The sequence below is a fragment of the Sorex araneus genome, chromosome 1, assembly GCF_027595985.1.
Source record: "Sorex araneus isolate mSorAra2 chromosome 1, mSorAra2.pri, whole genome shotgun sequence".
NCBI lineage: Eukaryota > Metazoa > Chordata > Mammalia > Eulipotyphla > Soricidae > Sorex > Sorex araneus.
The window spans coordinates 86264176-86286241 of record NC_073302.1 but is presented as its reverse complement, the minus strand read 5'-3'; the positions used below and the strand labels follow the sequence as shown (position 1 = coordinate 86286241).

Here is a 22066-nt window from a genome sequence, read left to right as displayed (position 1 = left end):
TTACAATAATTCCTCTAGGAGGCATTTATTTTTAGTGATCTCCCAGTGCCAGTGCTTCAGGTCTCAACAGCCATTTCAGAAGAGGTATGTAGATGTTTACCTGCAAGGAAGAGACAAGAGAAAACCTAATACTTTTTATTTCTTGCTGGCCTTTACACTTGATTTTATTACTTTGCAAGTTTAAAAATATGAACTAGTCACATTATGATTTGACTTTACCAATTTGAATTTCTCTTTGTGTATCAGTCACCACATACTAAGAACATACTTAGATATTAGGCCTTTAAATCATGACACAATTAAAGTAATTGGATAGATATTATTTGAAAATGGAAAGGTGTGGAAAAGTGAGTCATTGCATTGAGAACTTTTTATTTTGAATTTCATTTTATTATATCAATATTAACATTATAATAGACTTTACTGCAGGTTTAATAGCCAGATTCCTTTTTTTTGGCATTTTTGCCATTTCTGTTAGATTAGTAATGTGGACAACTCCTTCTTGAGCAAAACTCATCAGGCTAGGGTTGGACTCCTTAGTGCTACCTTACTGGAAGAAATTACAGGGGAGATAATTGTTTCTTAACTAACCTCATTTCATATTATCTTAAGTCTGAATCATGTACATTTTTTTTTGTTTGGTTTGGTTTTCACCTTACCACCCTAGGTTAATTAGTGTTCTTTCTAAAGATTGGGCCGATGATTAAGGGCCGTTTATTTTTTCTATATCTTGTTTACCCTAGCCATTCAGTTTATAGATCTTTCTATTTTCCTCTTTGAGATGCACATAACATTTGTTTGACTGTATGTATCTTGTTTTTTGAGGATGGTATGAAAGATCCTTCAGTTTTAACATTTTATACCTCTGTAATTCTGTCATCTTCTTGTCCAGCTGGCCTCAAATGCTGTCCACTTAAAATTGAGAATGGAGTACATTTTCCCTTTTTTTCTCTTGCTTTTAAATTCAATCATATCAAGAATCCTGAGGGCAGTTTATCACATTATGAAATACAGACAGCCCTGCAAACCACCTACTTATTATATTTTCTTTCTATCTCCCCTTAAGCACAGAGGCATATCTGTCTTTATTTGTTTTCCTAGGCAGACAGCCTTGGTTCCTCTTGGCCTCCCTTGCAGATGCACTCGCTGGGCACCCTTGTAATGGAAAGCAGCAATAATGCAGGGAAGTTGGCCTGCGGCATAATTGGGCCTAGTTCTCAAGATCGGGTTAGGCTTATTCACTTATTAGATTTGTGTCTCGAAGGGTTCAAGAGTAGGAGTCCCCGGAGTCCTTGGAAGTACCCTAGTAATTGGTGGCCCTGATATTTGAAACCTTTGTGTATTTTTTGGTTAATGCCCCTGTTCCTCTTGGCTGCTGCCAGCCACAGACTATTTATTTTTAGAGAAATTTTTCATTGGAACAGAAAATGATGGCTGTGATGGAGTCATGACTCTGTGACTTAGCAAATTGATAAAAGGATAAAAGCCCAGAGCAGTGACAAACAGGCGAGGGGGGAGGTGGGCTTCATGGCCCTGCCCCATTCTGTAGGATGCACATCTTCAGTTACTGTGTGTTGATTCGGGTAGAGGACGCTCAAGTGAAACCTATGGGGAATTTGTCATTCTGAAATGAAAGCTAATGTAATTAGTACCAATTAAAGTACATTTAGTAAATTGGATTTAATCTTAATTAAGCCTGCATAATGTTGCCAATTTTTAACAATTATGTTTGAGAACATAATTAATTTAAATTTTGGTAACTGAGTAAATAGCATTAGTCTGGTAGAATTAGCTGATTTTTTTTTTTAAAAGGGGAACTCAGTGACATGACATGGAATTAGAGTATAAAATATGAATCTAATTTCTGGTAACCTTAATAGGATTGATAGAGTTGAGCAGATGAAGCTCGGGTGTGAGTGGGGGGAGGGAGAACCTAGAAAAGTTAAAATGGATTGTTCTAGGCTGTAATGTGAATTAACGCTTCATCATGCTTGAAGTTCTAGCTTGGAAGTGAAGATGACAAATGCGACTTAGTTAGAAACAGCACGTTTCATTATGAGTCTTCATAATCAAATTTTTAAAAGTAGAGTATTGCCTTTTATTCCTTAAGGATTTCTCCAAGTGTGTGAGGTGTTTGTTTATTGTTCTGGAGAGGAGTTGGACCCATGGTTTAGTTGTTACGTTTCTGTTGATTGTTTCTCTCTGTTTCTCTTTACAAATGCTGTGTGGCTTTTAAATGGGTCAGTGACCCTGGGTAGAGCAAAGTGATGTGTGCAGTTGATGGCGCTGCTGAATGCTGCCTGTTCCCATCCTTCACCTGTAAATCTGAAATTAAGGAGGACCTCCTTGACTTAATCTGACAGCAGCAGTTACCAGTTTAAAAACTGAATATTGAATGCATGTTAGGAACAATGGGCATGTGAATTCACTATAGGAACTGTAAATGGACATGAACTCACCACATTTTGACATTTTGAGAATATTTGGTGACACAGTTACCGTTCATTCTGTGATCTGAAGGTCTCTTTTGCCTCTAAGAAATTACCTTGAATTTTAGAAAATGCTGGACATTAACAACTTACAACAAAAGAATGAATGCTGTGTGGTATATGTATATGTATATGCACACATAAACATGTTTATAAATGTGAATATACATATATGCACATGTGAAATAAATTTTTTGAAACAGCATGAAAATTGTTTCACTCCGAGCCATGTAAATTTTATTTTGAGACTTGGGCCACAACCGTTTGAGTGCTGCTAAAATATTAATTGAATAGAAATGAAAGGGCCTTGCCAACTGATAGGATATCATAATCATAGCCCCTCTGGTCGATGGTAAATGATGATAAATGACATTAGGAACCTTTTAGCAAACTGTAATAACTACAAGAGGGAAGCGGTATGGATTTGCATTATATCTGATACCCTCTAGTACCAAGTGGATTGCCAATACTGCTTGTTTAGCATTTTCTGAGGGCAATAGGATATTGATTTCTGACTTACAAGGAACAGCTCTATTTTCACCATTGAAAAGTATTGCAGGTTGTTAAGAAGAAATTGACTTGAAGAGGCCGACTGCTGCCCATCATGGAGCAAATAAAGCAAAACTGCCGAAGCATGGTGGAGCAGTGAGACGGGCCCTCAGCAATTTGTTGCTATTAATTTACCATGCTCGACAGCAAATCAATCGGCATCTACTTCATCTGCTGGAGAAAATGCTGTCCAGGGCAGATAAAAGGCTCGGCATGGTATAGAGAATAGACTCGATTGGCCAAAAGGAGGCTGCAGTTAATGTGTAAATAAGTGAAATCAAGGCCACTGTTGCTGAGGAAGCTGCTGTTAATTAGGTTGGTGCTTTTACTGAACTGTTTTAGAAAGCAAGTGAGGATTTGTAAAAAGTCAAAAGTCAGAAGAGATTTATTGAGGGACCATGAAGATGGCTGCAAGGGTTGGGCAGCGTGCAGGATCCCCCTTTTGACTCCTGGCACTGCAGGGTCCCTGAGTGCCACCGGGTGGGTCCCCCAAACCTCCAATTAAAATATGTCATGGAGACTGAAAGTGTTCTATCACTGGTATGACATTCTAGTCTTTAATATACTCGATATAGGTACTGTAAATTTATTTGGGGATGATACTTAACAGTGGAAGTTTATTCAGTTTAACTCATTTCTCATAAGCTTTTTTTTTTTTTTTGAACAATGTTAATTTCTTGCACATCTTCTGAGCTAGCTTGTATATGCTTAGTTGTGGGAGGGGAAGCAGGTGATGACTGAGACTAGAGAATGTCTGTCTGTCCTTAAAGAGTGACTGTTGTTTCAGAATCGAGCTGAGGTCTTGTACAATAATGAAAGTGAACGATTATCAAAGGTGGGGTGATCTAACTGAACGTACCAGATAAAGTAATAAACTTTTTGCCCACAGAACTTTGTTTTGCTTTGTAAACATCAGAAGTAATAATCTAGATGTACTGAACTGTAGGTCTTGACTGCAGTGGCATTGAACACTACTGGACTAGATAGTCCCAAAGAGAGAGTATAAGTGGAATTTTGATAACTGCAAAAATGCGCCAGGTACAGTTAGAAAGCTTGTATATGTTGGGGTTTGTGCATGTAATTCTTTTTTGGTGGGTGGAGGTGATGGGAAGACAGTGATTCTGTGCTTGGGTAATTGCACAGTGCTGGTGTTTGGGGTACCAGAGCTAGCCCGGGCTGTGGTGGAGCCAGGGATCAGTTGTGAGGCCTCCGCAGGCCATGTGTGTCAACCCTTTGAGCTATTTCTCCAGCCCCCACCCCACCCCCATATGCATTTGTGGTGTGTGTGTGTGTGTGAGAGAGAGAGAGAGAGAGAGAGAGAGAGAGAGAGAGAGAGAGAGAATTTTGTGTCATCAGTTTTTCATTAAACTTTTTAAGACCACTTTTTAAAATTTAAGGTGACTTATTCTGTAGTATTCAACAATTTGAGCTTATTGATCTCCCCCTCTTATCATCCCCCCATCCCTTCCCCTTTTAAATGTGAACATTTTGGAGTAGAGTATCGCTTTCAGTTCTTCAACAGTCTTCTTCAATTCTCATGACAATCTTAGGAATCTACTGTTTTAGGTTATTTTATCACCATGTCTAGATCTGATCCTGTTTTTTTGTTCCTTGGGTTCAAGATTTTTGATGAATGTTTTACGTGGAAGGATCATTTTCGTGTGATGGATATACCCTGGATAGAAGTTCAGGTTCCCTAGGGCCTGGACAGTAATTCATTGGGTAGGGTGCTTGCCTTGCACACAGCAGACCCGGGTTCGGTTTCTGGCATCCCATATGGTCTTGTGAGCACTGCCAGGACTAATTCTGGAGTGCTGAGTCAGAACCCTGAGCATTGCCTCGTGTGGCCCTAAAACACACACACACACACACACACACACACACACACACACACACACTCACACACACACACACACACACACGCACACTCGCACACACACACCAAAAAAAAAAAAACAAAAAACAGAAAGGTGCCGTCTCAAGCCTGTTTAGCCCCTAGGAAATGGAGGCAGTTCTTGGATTTGTCCTGACTAACTGAACTCTGGGCTCAGATTCAGAACTTGTGGGGTGTCAGGGGTTCTCTAGCTCTGCCCGGGTCAGGGCTGGGGAAGCTTTGCCTGATTTCCTCCAGGTGCTTTGGGCGGGAGTGCAAGGGTTGCTTTCCCTTGGAGTTTAGCAGAGGGGCCAGGACAGCTGCTTGCTGGTCAGGAGAGTTTGTTTCTTCTCAGCAACCTATTGCTATTTGTTTACAAACCAGCTCTTCCATTTAAGTTTTATCTTCTTGTGGCATGTGAAACTATCTGAAGACAAGAGGCTGTTTTTGTTAATCACCATCTTGTGGGTTTTTGAAGGGAGGGAAAATGTGATGTTTTGTGGCCTCTTTGTAGTTCAGAAAGAGGTTCTTAGATGCAGGAAATCACACACAACTCAGACTTCTAAATGAAAGCAAATGTTTGCTTTTACTGTTAAAAGATTTTCTTGGCTGCATTCGAATAAAGGAATATTTCCTTCTCACTCCCCCTTTATCCTTGTTTGGATATTTTAAATTTTTATTTATGTTTTGTTAGTTGGGCTCAGTTCTTTGTACCCCAGTAAGCTGCCTGGAGCTGGCTTGCTCTGGTAGTTAACACTGCATTGTGTTTTTGTAGATGCTCTTGCAGCCTAGGGGAAGACCTTTCATTTTCCTTCCTCACCATTCATGGTTCTCACCTTTATTTCTTCTTTCCTAAAATTTTACTTTTTCTTTCATTTTCTTTTTGTGCTATAGAATAAAGTAATTTGGGAATTTGGTGCTTAAAATGTAGCTTAGAAGTTATTTGTATTCATTTTTCCTTCTGTTTTGATTCTTGGGCCGCAGCCAGTGGTTTTCAGGGCTTGTTCCTGGTTCTGTTCTTCCAGGTCCCTCCAGCAGTGCCTGGGGGACCGAATGGGGTGCCTAGTTTGCTGCCTACAAGGCCCTGCCGCCTTAACCTCTGTGCTATCTCCTCAGCCCCCAAACTGGAATTTTTATTTTGGGGGACTTCGGCCATACCTGTAAGGAGTAAGGCCCTCTTACTCCTCATTCTGTGCTCAGGGCTCACTCCTGGTGGTGTTGGGGAGACCTTTTATGGTGCCTTAACATGCTCAGACTGGGGTTGGCCACATGCAAGGAAAGCAATTTGCCTGCTGCTGCGTTTTACCTTAGTCCTTATGTCCATTTTAAATAAGAACATTACCTTATAACTAGTCTGGTTTATGGCTTGGTTTCTGAGAGTGTGAGACGGATATAATTTTTCGAAGGTTTTGTCTCTTGCTCTCTCCCCACACACATGCTTGAGAAACTGGCGCTACATGATTTTTTCATGCTGGATGGCTGGAGAGAAGCAAAAGTTAGCATATTTACATGGGGACAACTGATTATTTTCAGTGGTAATGATAGTCTGTAAGGCTTAGACAATTTTGAAGTAAGTGTTGTACAGAGTTCATGTACTTATCATTATACTTCCTACTTTGAAAGGGAAATGGCTTAGAGTTCTAATCAGAAGTAAAAATTAGAGTTTTGACTTAGCCTTAGCATCAGTTATCACAGGTAGTTGCATTATATTCGTGAAGAAAGATTTAGTTGACATCAACAGAAATCTGTGTGCTCCCCATACCCCGTTATTATTGCAGCTGACCCAGAGTTTTTGCTATACTCTTGCTAGCTCTTTCTGTACCACAGAACTGCAGTTTATAACCTGTATGCCAACCAGCAGTGCGATGAAAGGGCAAGGCATGCATTTTCTTAGTGGATTGTTGAATAAGCAGAATGAAATATTGCTGGGCGCCTTTTTAGGGTTTGGATCAGCTGTGTGTGTCCTTGATCAGTTTTAAAGGTTTAGTCTTAAATACTACACAACTTAACGTGTGAGAGGAACTTGAGCCTTTGTGGAAAGAAGGGTTTGCTTTTTGCCTGATACAGGATTCATGCTCCTTCTGTCTGACTGTAGGGCACCTGGGACCTTAAAGGGGATTTGGTAAGGAACATTGTTACTGACTTTTGATTTCTTAACATGATTAATTTATATCAGCTATTATTTTAAATAGGATTATATTCTGTATATTCTGCTTCTATAGATCCATGGATTATTTTGGTTAGAGATTTTTGGAAATGTGAGGAAATACAACTGGAAAATATGGTAATTGTCAAAATTATGAGGGCCAGTACCTTGTAACAACCTTTCTTTATGGAGAGCTTAAGGCAGTTTATATGTTCTCCTTAATCTCCTTGATGGTCCTGTCGAGCAAGCAGCAAGCTTGGATCCATGTATTTATTTAAATAGCTTCTGTCCGTGGAGTACCCTGCCGTTTGCCAAGCAGTGGCATTCCGCTGGCCTCCTTGAGCAGATGACACTGGGGCTTAAGGGCTTAAGAGACAAGCCTGGAGTCACAGTAACGGAGGATCAGTGCAGACGGGGGACCTGGATTCTAGCTTGTCTGCATTTAGGACTGAGACTGCACAGGAAAGTCGCTGTGAGAGGGAAATAGTAGGTTTCTTGACTTCCCTCTCGGGACTTGCCATGATGGTTCCAAGTAGCAAATTGTGGGCTAGTTTCCCTGAAGTTCTTGGCTGCAGGAGCAAGATGTTACTGACATTCCAAGAGCTTTTACACTGTCTTCACCAGCTAGAGATGTGATCTGTACATTTGTGTGTTCTGCCTCCTCCTCCTCCCTCTCTCTTCCTCCCCCTCCTTCCTCCCTCCCCCTCCTCTCTCCCCCACCTCTCTGTCTTTCTAGTGTTTGGGCCTGTGCTAAGGAAGATAGGATCCCCAAATTTAAATGTGTTGCCCGACATCTACTTTTAAAAGAGCACTTACTAAAAGCATCTCACACTGCATTCCAGAAGTCCACACCACAAGACCCCACCGGATAGGAATTTATTTCTGCCACTCTCCTGTCTCTCATCAGACTGTAAGCTCTGTGGGCACAATATTTTTAACTGTTCTTTGCCATGTCCCTGATTCTGAAAATTGTGCCTGTCAAAGAGCAGGTAGGTGGTTCGTGAGCTATTTGATGGCTGAGGGGATACCAGCGTTAGGGCACGCTAGCCAAGATGTGTGATGTCTGTGTTTTTAATGGTGTTTAGGTGGCAAGCTAGTGAGGGCTGAGTTTCCAAGCATAGCCATATCCGTGTTACCCGCTTCTTTGTGAAAATTGAGGAAGCAAAAAAAGGAGAAGTGAAAGCAACTGAACTTTAGTATGCCTGTCAGGGGTGAGTGAGGGTGGTTGAAGCAAGGGCCCGAGAGACAGTGTGCAGGATTAAGGACTGGACTTGCTCTGATCCTGGCTCTGCATGTGCCCAGCACTGCCAGGAGTGCCCCTGAGCACTTCTGGGTGTTCCTCCCCAAGAAAAAAAGAATAAAATAAGATACATTCATTTTAGCTTGTTGAAGCAGCTGCTTCCCCCCCACCCCCCTTAATTTTTTGTGGGAGTGCCTCCAAGCGCCTCTGGCCTCAGAACACCCTTTCCCATTCTCGGCCAACAGGGCCATATGCTTCCATACTGGGATTTGGTAGTGTGGTGCCGGTTGACTCAGCTGTGCTTCGGCCACCAGGCCACCCTGGCAGTGTTTTATGGGGGGACTTTTATTGTTTTGGGGATCAAACTCAGGCCTTTTTGGGGGGGCGCACACCTGGTGGTGCTCAGCACTTAATCCTGGCCCTGGCTCAGCGAGTCACTCCTGGTGATGCTGTGGGCTGAATCTGCTGGGCCACATGCAAAGCAAACGTCCTACCTGCCGTACCAACCCTGCAGCCTTGATTCGCAGGTTCTCGTACATGCAGAACATGCATGTTGACCTTGAGCTGTCTCCCCGTTCCCTGAACCTGCCATTTAGAGATGAAAACATGAAATCTTCATGGCTGAATTTAAAATTCAGCTCGAAAGCAAGCATCCTTCTAGCACTAGTCCTCTGCATTTGAAGGACTTTCTTACTGTTAATAGGTCACTTGTATGCGGTTTGAGTCAGTGTGGGGAGATAGTGATCTTAACCATATGTGGTGTATTGACTTAACTTCCCTCCAAATCAAAAGCAAACTTCTAGTTCTCTTTAAGGGACAAGAACTTTGAAGATTCCATTTTTTAAAAAAATATTAATGGGGAAGGTATGGTGTTCAGAGTAGTAATTACAATAGTGAAATGTAAAATTTTAGAGGCTTTACTGTGGTGGGTGATATTTCATTTATTCTCTCAACCTTATTGTAGTATACTTTTAAATATGAGGAGACTGAGGCACAAAGAAATGGAATACTTTAGATCAGTGAGCAAATCAAATAGGTTTGAAGTTTGAGTCTGTTTCAGACCACTGATGAGATAGATATTTTTGCTGTATTCCAAATGCTATTTTGATGCTGGGATTCTTCATTTTCCCTGCATCTGTCCTTTTCCTTAGTCAAGTATTTTACTGAGTATGGAGATTCATATTCTAGTTCTGGTCTTGTGTGATATTGATTAGTACTTTTTAACTTTTCAGGATCACGTTTTCTCAGCTTAAACGAAGGATGCAAGTGAATGCTGAGATCTTTTACCTTTCCTGGTATAAAATGACTAAATAGTTTTGATTTGTTATTTTAGGGAATCAGTGAGCAGACATTGTGTTAATTGCTTCTTCCTCCTCTTAGATAGTTTCTCCTCCCCCTTTTTAAAGGTCCTTTTAAAACCTGTTTTTAGAAAGTCCAAATTGTCGATGAAATTAGTAGAAATGTGTATTTTATAGTACTTAATATTTTATAAGGTATATTCTTATTCATTATCTTATCTAAGCCATAATGTTAATCATTTCCTCCATTCTAAAGATGAGTAAAATGAAACTCAGATGTTACATAATAAAATCCCATAGTTATTGCATGGTTCAGATAGAATTCACTGATTTATCTTAAGGCTGCAATCAAGTATGCATATTTAGGGTTACTGTGGGGGAAAAAAAAGTTAACTGTGAAAGAAATGTTGGGGCCAGAGCGATAGTACAGTGGGTTGGAGGGTGCTTGTTTTGTACATGATTGGCTGGGTCGATCCCTGGCATCCGTGAGCCCACCAGGAGTGATCCCTGAGTGCAGAGCCAGGGGTAAACCCTGAGCACCATTGGCTGTGGCCCCCAGGTGTACAAATAAAATTAGTGCTTCATTTTAATTTTTGTTTTATTTGTTTATGGGCCACCCCCAGGTCGGTGCTGGAAAGTTGCCCGTGGCGGTGCTTATGGGACCATGTAATGCAGGAATTAAACCTGGACTTTCTGCATACAAAACTTGTGCTCCAGCCTGTTGAACTCTTGCCCCAGTACTGCTAATGCTTATTTAAAGTGATCAATTTTTATAACTTTTTCTGGAATCTATTGAATACAAATAGTCCTATTTCTGAAATTAAATTATTTCTGAATTGAACACAGATTATGTTGTGACCTAATAATTTTATGCTCAAGTATTAAGGGATATATAGTAGTTTATTACCTGTGGTGAATTAACTCCTGAGATTATTTGCCTTTCTAAAATTGCTGTGGTTGGCAGTTTCTGTGACTCAGGACACACAGGGTAGAAGCCTGTCTGTAAATGGGCTTAAGGGAGAGTTTATGCTCTTAAGCCCCTTTTAGGTCTCCAGCATCGGCGCATCAGGGATCCTTTGTTTGGACATTTCAATTTAGTTTATTGAGGAAGGGAAAATATTTAATCTTGGCCTTTCCTTTTTAAGATGATGAATCAGCACATGGTAGGGATCAGCTTTGCTAAGGTATAAACTCCGAAGGGGAAGAGTATGTTTTGTTTAATGCTGTATCCCTAGCACCCAGCATGATGCTTGGGAGACAGTAGAGAAAATGAATGCTTAGAATAAGGGCAAGGCTTCATTTCATTGCATTTCCTCTAGCACTTTTTTGGGGGAGTGTTGAGGGTAGGGGTCTGGGACACCCTTGGAGGTGCTCAGAGGGATCATATCTAGTGCCAGGGGTGGCCAAGAGACTTACCTCCTGTACTATCTGTCTTGCCCTCCTCTAGTCTTTTGAATTGAGTACCAACTCATCTGTGTAGAAGCTATATTTCCAAGCTCTTAGGAGCTGGATTTATGAAGTGCAAAAAGGCCAAGATAGGCAATTGAGCTTTCTGACAAGAGTCCCCGAGTTGGCAAGTGGGCATCTTTTAAAAGTTTAGGACAGAATTAATTTTTCAGATCATTTATTTCTGCACTATCTTTTACCTTTTAGATGGTTAAAAAATGATCAGTATTAGCAACTGGAATTCAGAATTTCACTGCTTCACACTAGAAACATAGCATTACGGGTGTATACTCACTTTTATAGAAGAAGATGTTATTAAAGAATCATTTAAATATTTTTTATTTTAGTTTCTGTAATTGACAGTATTGTCAGTAATACATTTTCATGTAAACATCTTTCTGCCACATCCTTGCCACTGGGTGGTTTTCTTCCACCAGTCTCAGAGAGCCCCTGGGCCCCTAATTTGTAAACTCAGTTCTGTAGACCAGTTCACAAATGCTTTAGGCCGTTTGTTATTCCTTACCTATGGTTCTTGATGCCCCATTTGTGAGAGATCATTCTGGGTCTGCTCCTTTCCTGAGTGATTTCACTCAGCATGGTAAGTGGAATAGGTGCTGGAAAGGCAGTGGATAAGTGTTGGAAAAGGTTATGTCAAAAACAACTATGAATAACCTTGTAAATCAGAGACTTTAATAAAATTCAAAAAAGATTTTGGTCAGTGTTTAAAAAAGCCCTGTAAACTTTTTTTTTTTAATTTGAATTTGTTTATTTTTAATTAGTGAATCACCGTGAGGGTACAGTTACAGATGTATACACTTTTGTGCTTATGCTTCCTTCATACAAAGTTCGGGACCCCATCCCTTCACCAGTGCCCATTCTCCACCACCAGTAAACCCAGCATCCCTCCCACCCTCCCCAATCCCATCTCCCCCCACCCCGCCCTGCCACTGTGGCAGGGCATTCCCTTCTGTTCTCTCTCTCTAGTTCGCTGTTGTGTTTTGTAATAAAGGTGTTGAGGGGCCACTGTGCTCCGTCTCTAACCCTCGTTCAGCCCGCAATTCCCTTCCCCCACATAAGCCCTGTAAACTTTATAACCTGGACCATGCTGAATTATTCCTTTCCTAGTTATAGCCAGGTCTGTAGAGTAAGAGCTTGTAACTACAAATAGGTAACAGCTTTCCCCTTTGTGTATCTCTGTGAGATAACAGTGATACTGATAATCAACATATAGGAGTGCCTGCTGCATACTAGATGATGCACTGAGTGCTTCAGATACTGAAAAAGTTGATTTGTTTAGTTCATAACCCTATGAGGAAGGAATCTGGCTGTTTCTACTGGGAGGAAAGGAAGGTTGGGAGAAGACATTTGACCTTGCTTTTATAACTAGTAAGTTGCAGGTTAGGTTTCTAGCCCAGGCAGTTACACTAGAGAAAGTCCAGTTCCCTCCGAGCCATTGGCAGTATCTACTTTCTCTGAGACCTGCCTGGAAAGCTTGTTTTTGAGTTTCAAAGGTAACCATTTGTGTTCTGTACACAGTGAACTTAAATGTTACAAATAGTGGTGTGTTCTTTGGGGCACATACTTGTATCAGAATTGAGCTTTTTGCCTCCGAGGCTGTGGAAGATAGGGGAATGGCAGACTGTCTTACTAAGTGGAGGCCCTTTTCTGTTCAGCTCCCCATCCTGTTATAGGAGTCTGGCGCTGAGGGTCTGCTTACTCAGCCATAGAAGTGGTGATAACTTTGGTCTTCAGATTTAATCTTTAATATACAGAATAATTTCAGTTTTGCTTTGCGAAATATTCATTTGGAGTTGATTTTCAGCTGGAGCTGCGGGGCCGTGTTTGGGATCCCTGGCTGTGGAGAATTGTGTGACTTTTCTTGTGAGCAGTGCACTGACTTAGTGAAACAGTCAATTCCTTGTATTTTTTTCTTTTTTAATTTTGGAGCCACATCACTCCTGGTGGTGCTCAGGGAACCATATGGGTTATTGGGGGTTTGAACCATGGGCCACATGCAAGGAAGGTACCTTAATCTCTGTACTATTCCTCTATTCTTTTTTGTTTTGGCCACACTTGGTGGTGCTCAGGGCTTACTCCTGGCTCAGTGCTCATTGGGCACTCTTAGCAGGGCTTGGGGGACTGTATGGGGTGCTAGGGAGCAAATCTCGGTTGCCTGTGTACAAGGCAAATGCCCTACCTGCTGTTCACTGTACCACTGCTTTGGCTCCCCTCTCGATTCATTTTTCACTGGGTCTTCTACTGATGCCAGATGATGACAGGCCTGTAGATATTTTTTCCCTGTGACTGATATTTTTACAACAGGCACAGTACCTTTTATAACCGTAGAGCATGTCCAGAGAATTAAAATCCATTGAGTGACTGACTGGGGTCAGAGTTGAATAGAAGGGCTGTGAGATAATACAGTGGATACAGTATATACCTTGCATGCAGCCGGCACCCAGCTTTCCGTTATGGCCCCCAGAACCGCACCAAGGGAAGAGTCTTGTGCACAGAGCCAGGAGTAAGCTCTGAGCACTGCTGGATGTGGCTCCGAAACAAAACAAAAAGGCTGTAATTGAAATTCTCGAGTTGATATTAGAGGACGCACAGAACCTTAAATATAAACACAATGAGTGCCTTCTCTGTGCAAGCGGAGTCTGGATATTGATCAGTCAACGGGACACCAGAGTCCCAGTGAAAGAGTCAGAAAACTTCTCTAGCCAGGGTCGTTTCTTTCCTCAAAGACATTGGACAGAGCCTGGAGATAATTCTACTTGTCACTGGTCGAGGCATTGCTGGTATCTCATGGGCAGAGGCACGCATAAGACTTGTCTGGCTTCTCAGACCGTCATTTGAGAGACCTTCTCAAACCACGCTCTTCAGGTTCTTCTCTATCTGGTGGTGGTGGTGGGTTCTTATTTTTTTTTTCTTTTTTGGGTCACAACCCAACGATGCTCAGGGGTTACTCCTGGCTTTGCAGTCAGGAATTACTCCTGGCGGTGCCTGGGGGACCATATGGGATGCCAGGGATCGAACCCGGGTCGGCCGCGTGCAAGATAAACGCCCTACCTGCCGTGCTATCGCTCCGGCCCTGGTGGGTTCTGAGTCCCAGAAGTAGACTTGAGAAAGTATTCTTTCAATAGATAACCTTTTTTGGGGGAGCTTTTTGAGCCTTCCTTTGTTGCTCAACATTCTCAGACATTTTAGGCATTGTGTGTTTGGTAACCAGTTATAGATGATAGATTGGGCCCCTAGGAGTTCCCCCGTGACTCCTCAGAGTGATCTGTCATAGTTAAGGGTACAGGTCTTCTCTCTCTCATGTAGCTGTTGGTCGAAGCACAGTGCATTTTGCGTGTCTTGTCTTACCTCAATCAAAATGGAGCCTTGTCTTTTCTAAGTAGCCTTTGAACCTAATTTTAATTTGTGCCTTCGTTTGTCTTCTTGCTTTGTGTGTGTGCGCGCGCGTGTGTGCGCACGTCCACTATGAGTGTGAGTGCTTGTTTTAAAGACTTGATTTCTTCAGGGCATAGAACAGTTTTGGAATGTGGTTTACTTCTAAGTGTGTCTACCTTGGTTAACCTAAAAAAAATTATGTAGTTTACCTGAAGTGGTCAGTAAAAGACATGGTTGCAACTCCATAGTTCCTTCAACACTTTTGGCTACGTTGGGGAAGGCAAAATGCTTGCTTTGGCTTCTTGATAGAGACATGTTATCCTACCAAGCCCAGAGTGTCCCTCTGAGGCTTTCACCTTTATGTTAGTTCGAGGGATGTGGAGATGACAGCTTTGCAGCTCTACTTTCTTGTAGGACATTTTTCCCCCTTAAGTTTATGAAGTATCAGATTTAGGAGATAAGGGTGGGGCATGTCCATTTAAGTACACAAACTTTGCCAGTGTGGCAACAGTGTTTCCAGTGGCTGCCCTAGGGAGAAGGCCTGCAGTTGAGACCTACTTTAACCTGGTCTAAGCAGGACTGATAGCATTTTCTTAGAATCTAAGCAAGATCAGGATATTTTGATCAATTTAGGGTGCCTGTAGAATATAGAGAGAGGGCTAGATATTTGTTAAATTTGATTGTGGTGTGTGATATTCATGACATTGTTCCAGGTTAGTTATAAGTCCCCAATATTTCTTTTTTGTTTTTGCTTTTGTTAATTTTTTTTGGGGGGGGTCACGTGGCATTGTTAAGGGCTTACTCCTGACTGTGCACTCAGGGATCACCCCTGGCAGTGCTCAGGGACTATATGGGATGCTGGGGATCAAACCTGGGTCAGGCATGTGCAAGGCAGGCACCTTACCCACTGTACTATCACTCTGGTCCACAAGTCCCAATTTTTCTTTGAGACTTGTTTTTTACTGCTTGGTGGCATGCTTTCATCACGTTTATTTGTTTGAGGTTCAATCTCTCCTCAACCCCCTCCATTAACTTTCTAAGTAGCCATTAACTTGGCTACTTAAAATGTATGCAGCTAGACCTATAAAGATAGAGAAGATTATAACCTAGAAAATTAATCCTAAAAAAGAATTTGTTTTTAAATTTTTATTAGTGAATCACCATGAAGTACAGTTACAGACTTACAAACTTTCGTGCTTGCGTTTCAGTCATACAATGGTTGAGTACCCATCCCTCCACCAGTGCCCATTTTCCACCACCCCTACCCCATCCCTAAAAAAAGAATTTAATTCACCGGAGGTTTATTTACCCTTCATTGAGGTAGCTGTTAGTTAAGATAGTATTTCTTCAGTCTTCTTTCACCTGTGTGTGGACTGGTGCATATTCTGCATACCATAGGTCCACGGACTGGCAGTTGTAAATAAGTGGTTTTCAGCCTTTCTGCACCTGTGGAGTGGCACATGTTCCATGTATTGGTGACCGAGGTACGCTGGAAAGAATTGGTAGTGCTGGACACTACCAATTGTTGAGAAGGCTGTGGGGGTCTTGAGTTATTCATTCAACAAAATGGATTCTTTTGTGTGAGTTCCGTGTGAATTTGACCCATGGACAGGATGCCTTAAGGGCAAGACGTGAAATCATGGTAGAACCTTGCCACTTTGGAGATAATGATGACATGAGAGAGTGATGATATTAGATTGGGGATGTAAACACGAGACATAGAACTGTGTTATGTTAGAGATACTGATACTTTTATAGCACTTGGGCCAGTGAGAATAGTATACAAAAAGCATGTGTTGATGGCACTGTTGTGACATCAGAAGAAGAAAAAGACATCTCCCTGGCTCTGGAGTGGTTGTAAATGCTGTGACAAGGAAAATAGGGACATTTTAGTGGGGCTTTTGAGGGATAGGAACAAAGGACAAAGGAGGTGGCCAAGTGCATGTCCATCATTTTCAGCTTGGTTGGTGGTAGAGGGAGGAGGTGGGTTTACATCCATTACAGAGATCTTGAGTACTACTTACAGACAGGGGTGCTTCTTAGCTACATATATTGTACAGATATTCAAGAAATGTTGGTTGAAATTCTTTGAATGGAGAGGGACATGGCTGGACATGGAATGACAAAGGGGACTTAAAATGAGCCTGCAGCAGTTTCTTTTATGAGTCTGGTAGAAAAATTCTGTGCAGATAGAATCATTGGCAGAGGAGTCTCTGGTGTGGACAGACCTTGCTCTTGATTCTGCTGCTGGAGTCGGGGCCTGAGAAGGGAAGGCGAGTGATAGAGCAGGGGGAGGAAAGGAGAGGGTGCTTGTTGGTTCTCTCTTCTGTGTGTCTGTATCGGCACCTTCCCTTTATCTCCTGCCAAATTTCTATGCTGCCAAGAACCTCAAGGATCTCTTTATAGTGTTTTGCTGTATCAGTGCCTTTCTTCTAGTGGGCATTGATTTTAGGAACTTATTGTAGGGAAGGTGTTAAACCTTCCTATCAGTGTATGGGATTGTTTCTTTTCATCATTTTGCTTGATTACTGCTATGACCTTTATTATAAAGTACCTAAAAGTGGGAGTTTGAAAACTTTGACTTTTTTCCTTTCAAAGTTTTTTAAACCTCAAAATGGGTAGAGAATCCTCTAAATTATTCATCAGCTATCAAAATTCTATACTCCAGCCATTCTTACCATTTCAGTTTTTCTGTCATTGGGATAACAACTGTGGTTAGGTTACTGATTCTGTATATGCATTTCATGTTGAGAAATTTTCTATAAAAATGCTTATCTATAATTGTCTTAAGTAATGACTATATTTTGAAAGAAGTAGTTCTATTTTTTTGGTTGTAGCTGATAAAGTGAAACACCTAAACGACAATGGATGCTATATTCAGTGTGAACTTTACGCATATGATTAGTTTTATTCTTTTCCCCCTATGATATGAGAGATCTTTTGCATTGTAAAATTTTCTCCCCTTCCTGATCCTAGTCTGAAGTTTCCATCATTGAGTGAGAACAGCAGTGATGGGAAGGAGAGCTGAGTAAACATAGAATTAAAAAGGCCATAGAGTACATTTTGGTAAACCAAAATATTGCTTGGTGGCATAAAGCCACAGATCCATTCCAAAACAAGAAATGCGGAAATGTGGTTTTGCTGTCTGTTGTGCAGTCTGTTTCAACAGTCAGAAGCATGCGTTGCTTTATGGGGTTTTTTTTTGGTCAATTCTGACCACAGATTTTAATTTCTCATTCTGCACACACCTCCTACCACACCCCCATAGATCTAGTGCTAATTTATGGGAGAATTTAATGCAGTGACATAATCGTCAACCACTATAAGAGTTAGCAGTTAGCAGTTACGGTGAACTTTCTTGTCTTGGGTACACTAAATTCAGTCTGTGCTCTGGAAACTTTCAGAATCCAAATAAAGTGATTGTCCTTACTTTTGGACTTTTCACATGAAGTTAAATTGAGATTTTGAAAAGCTGTTTGTTATTTTGTTATTGCTGCTTTTAAATTTAAAAGTATTATTTTTAAGGAAAATTGGAAAGCGAAGAAAAAAAGGCAACCTTGGCCTCCTGTTCTTACCTTCCTGCCGACCTGCAGCCCAGACCAGAGCTCTTTATTCTCTCCTCAGCAGCTGAGCTGTGGTAGAGAAGTGTTTCCCGACCTCTGCTCAAAAACTGCGGCCAGGAGCCAAAGATAGTACAGAAAATAAACAGCAGTGTTTTTAATTTCTTTGAGAAGTAAAAAAAGTATAGTAGAATGAAGACTTAACTCTTTAATTTTTTTGTTTAATTGGTAAGATTCAGCTTCTTTGTAGTTAGCATATCAAGTCAATTCTAAATGTTTGTAGGGTCTGCATTTTCTGGGGGGCCCTCCAAGCCATTGTTGACCAGTGGTGTCGATGTGACAGTGTGAAGAGCCCAGAGACCTGGGCCGCCCCGGGGGTGCTCAGGTTCTCGAACCCAGGTCAGTTGCGTGCAGGGCATGGCCGCTTGCCTCTGTGCATGTCTCAGCAACTTGGAATTCTTAATTAAAGAACTTAGTGTAGAATTTTTGTTTTTCATCTCCCACCATCTAGCAAATGGAAAAGATGTATTTCTCAAAGACTTAGATAACTAGTCTTAAATTGCAAAAGCACAGTTGTATCAGAGCAGCTCTTTACAAGAAGCCCAACTTCCTTTTTTTCCCTTTCCCTCCCCCTGCCCCCACCTTGATTGTCTTTACTTCTTATTGCCATATATAAAATTTACTGCAGCCAGGGCAAGTATCTATTTACCAAGAGGAGAGGAGCCTTTGCCAGTAGTGGAACATAAATATTGAGGATGTCTTTTCTGGGTCATAGTGCAAGAAAGTGGAGAAACAGCAAATTTCCTGGGCCTGGGCCTGTGACCTCATGCTTCTCTCCAGTCATGAGGCACTGCCCTGTGTTACGACTCTGTCAGGAAATCTGCCCTCTTCCCCCTTAGCTCTGTGCCGTTCCCCAGGGCAGTGTAAATTAATGAGGGATGCCTTTTTAATTGAGAGGCAGGAAGGGCTTGAAGCTTAAATCAATACATCACATTACAGCTGCTCAATTTGTAGCAATATCTAATCTCAGTTCTATTACAGAAGTGAACTACTTATCTTAAAGGATTTTAATCGTAAGTCTCACAAATATTTCTACTAACCAGATATGGGGCAGCTATTATTCTTGTCATTTCATGGTGCTGGAAACGGGGTTTGAAATCTTTCACAGGTTTGCTTAAAGTAATGGTTCAGCTGGTTAAGTAGTTAAGAGAGTCCAGGATTTAGAGGTTCACAGAGGTGCATCTGGTGCTGGAGAATATTCTGTCGTGTGAGTCTGGGTTCTTACCTTGCCTTTCCTAAGCTGTTCACAAAGGCCTTGAAATAGGCTGCTAACTTCCATATTTAAATGAATAATGAGATGCTGCAGTCTTACTCTGGTTTAGACTTCAGTTTGTATTTATGTTGCGTTCTTTGTGCTCCTCTCATTGTCCACATCTGGCAAAGCCACAAGTGCTCCTGGTTTCCCTTGGGCATTGTGTCTGGGTCCTTGTAGCCACCGTTACTCTCCCTCAGATCCTGTCGCGTCCGTGTGAGCTGCATGCGGGACTCCCGGCTGCTGTTGCCTCAGAAACTTGGCCTTTTCCATTCCTTTATGGAGCTTGCAGAAGCTCAGGGTACATTTCTTTTTTTTCACCCACCTTCAGAAAATCCTGCTAGTACTCCCAGTCTGGCTTTATCCCCATTCTCTTTTCTCTTTTTACCTTTTTGTGTAGGCTGTCTTGCCCATTTGATCCCCACTTTTTCATGATTCGGGGAAGCTTACAGGCTCTTAGAGTCAACATGTCCGTCCCTGAGTGACATCCTCCCCCACAAGTTTGCATGTCAGATGCTCTGTTTCTAGAGTGCCAGCACCATCCGCCCAGTTGCTCAAGCCAGAAGCCCAGAGGCAGGTAGGCAGAAGATTGTCCTTCCCTCTCAGCCAAGTCTGATTATCTGATCTCTTGGAATCTACCTCAGTTACTCTTGGGCCTATCTATGTACTTCTCTTCAGTTATCTGATCCTGCTGGATTATTTGGAGCTGCTTTATTCTTCTCTGGTGTTATCTGTAAAATGGGTAAAAAGTAATCCTCTGCGAATTGTGCTCCCACGTGAACTCTGGCACTGAGGAGGTGCTGCATGAGTGTTGGGGGCAGAGGGCTGGCCGCGATTAGAATCTGCTGCAGTGAAGATGCCTCTCCCGTGAGTAATGCAGCGATGTCCCAACTGGTTGGACCTGGTCGGAATAATCCCCAGGCCCTGGCTTTTCTGGATCTGCTGCCTCAACCCTATCTCTCACACGGGTGCAACAGGCCACTCCTTCCGGGGACTTGGGGACTTGTCTCCTCTGGCCCCTCCCTTCTGCTTTGCAGGCCAGTTCCCATTCTCCTCACCCAAGGAGATAGACTCCTCTCAGACATTTGACAGTACCCCATGTTTTGCACTTTTCTCACTGTTTCTCTCCTGTGCTAGGTTATGGGCTCTGTGAATGCTATCTCTTCCCCTACTCTCCTCAGACGCAGTGCCAGGCAGGAACTGAAAGTTATGGAATTAATATGGCATATGTATTGCTCTCCTACCAGGGGGTTTCTCTCCCCACAGGGTTTCTTTCACCCCTCCCTGGCCTTTTCAGGGCTTCTCCATTACCTTGTAGGTATCACATGGAGTTTGTGATTGTTAATTTCTATTTGGTCTTTATCCATACTGAATTATAAACACTTGAAGGGTCCAGATCAATTCAGTATTCACTGCTGTTTATACTGTAGTTTTTAGCTTACAGTTGGAGTGAATGAATGAGCTAATGTCTAAAATGTCTATTATCCTACACTTGCTGCTGTAGGAATTCGTTTGGTTCCTATTCTGAAATGATCTTTTATCCTCCATATTTCTTCCTAGGGTGATTTTTTTTTGTGTGTGTGGTTATAAAACTTCTATCCTTCTGCAGCCATTCAAATAGAATCAGTGGCAAGACGAGGGTGGTGGAGGGCAGAATGCATTGATGTGTCTTTTGACCTCCAGGAGTCTTGTTTTTATCAGAGTTTTTCTAGGAATTGTCCTTGATAGGTCTCCGCTGCCATCCAAATAAAGTTCAAGCATTTAAGATCTTTCTGAGTCTAACCCTGGTGAAACTTTTCTGACCTTATTTTCCACTCTTTTATTGCATGCATCCTGTGCTCTAGCTTAATGGTTTTCCATTCTTCTTGTACGTTAGAATCACCTGGGGAGCTTTAAAATAAAATCCTAAAGCCTGGCTTCTACCCTCCTGGAGGGTGAGTTAATTGGTCTGGGGTGAGAGTGAGACTTTTGGGCACTGGCGTTGGTGAAGGGGCCCCTCGTAATGCTAGTGAAAAATCTACCAGCTGCAAATCAGGGCTGCAGATCAATGCTCAACACGTCCCCTCGAAACATGGCTTCTTCTTAGAGCTTTGGGAAGGTTGGGTTTCCTAATCAAAAACATTTGGCTAGTACTGCATTTTATCTTTTCTTTTTTGAAGTTATTAGATAACATTGCCAAACTGGAGATTGAGACATCCCACAGGAGAGAAACGTATTAACACTTTCATCTCTCTCCAGTTCGTCTGTCTAATCAGGGAGCCCTTTAACAAACACCTGTTAATAACACGTGCAAAGCTTGGTATAGGGCCTGTCCTGTCCGGGGCAGTGCTGCTTCCCGACCTGCCAGCTTTCAAGTTGTTTCTTTGTTTTCCCCTGGTCATTTCATCTAGGCCCACCCTCTGCACCTACCTTCACCTTGCCCGTTTGTCTTCAGCACTTCAGTGTCTGAGAATCCTCTTCACATTTTTGGATGTTTGCTCTGCGTTTTGTCTCTGTGGTGTTGTGAACTCCACGGCAGCCGGGACTTTGTCTCCTTCACCAGGGTGCTCCCTTCAGCACCTAAAATAGATCTGACAAATAGTAGGTGTGCAGGTATTTGTTGAACAGACAGAAGAACTGCAACACATTCATGGTCTGAACCATTTTGTGTCATTAACATGTTCAGATATTTTTATGTGTCAGCATAGTTTAAAAGTAGCTTACAATTCATTTTAATCATAATTGGGATTAGAAATGTGTAATAATAATTTCTTATAGCTT

General features: G+C 42.0%; 1 protein-coding gene across 8 annotated transcripts in view; it reads left to right on the top strand.

Moving 5' to 3' along the window:
* The window catches only part of TLE4 (TLE family member 4, transcriptional corepressor), a 148944-nt gene that overhangs the window by 4665 nt on the left and 122213 nt on the right, over nucleotides 1-22066 (top strand). The gene's annotated exons all lie outside the window — the stretch shown is intronic.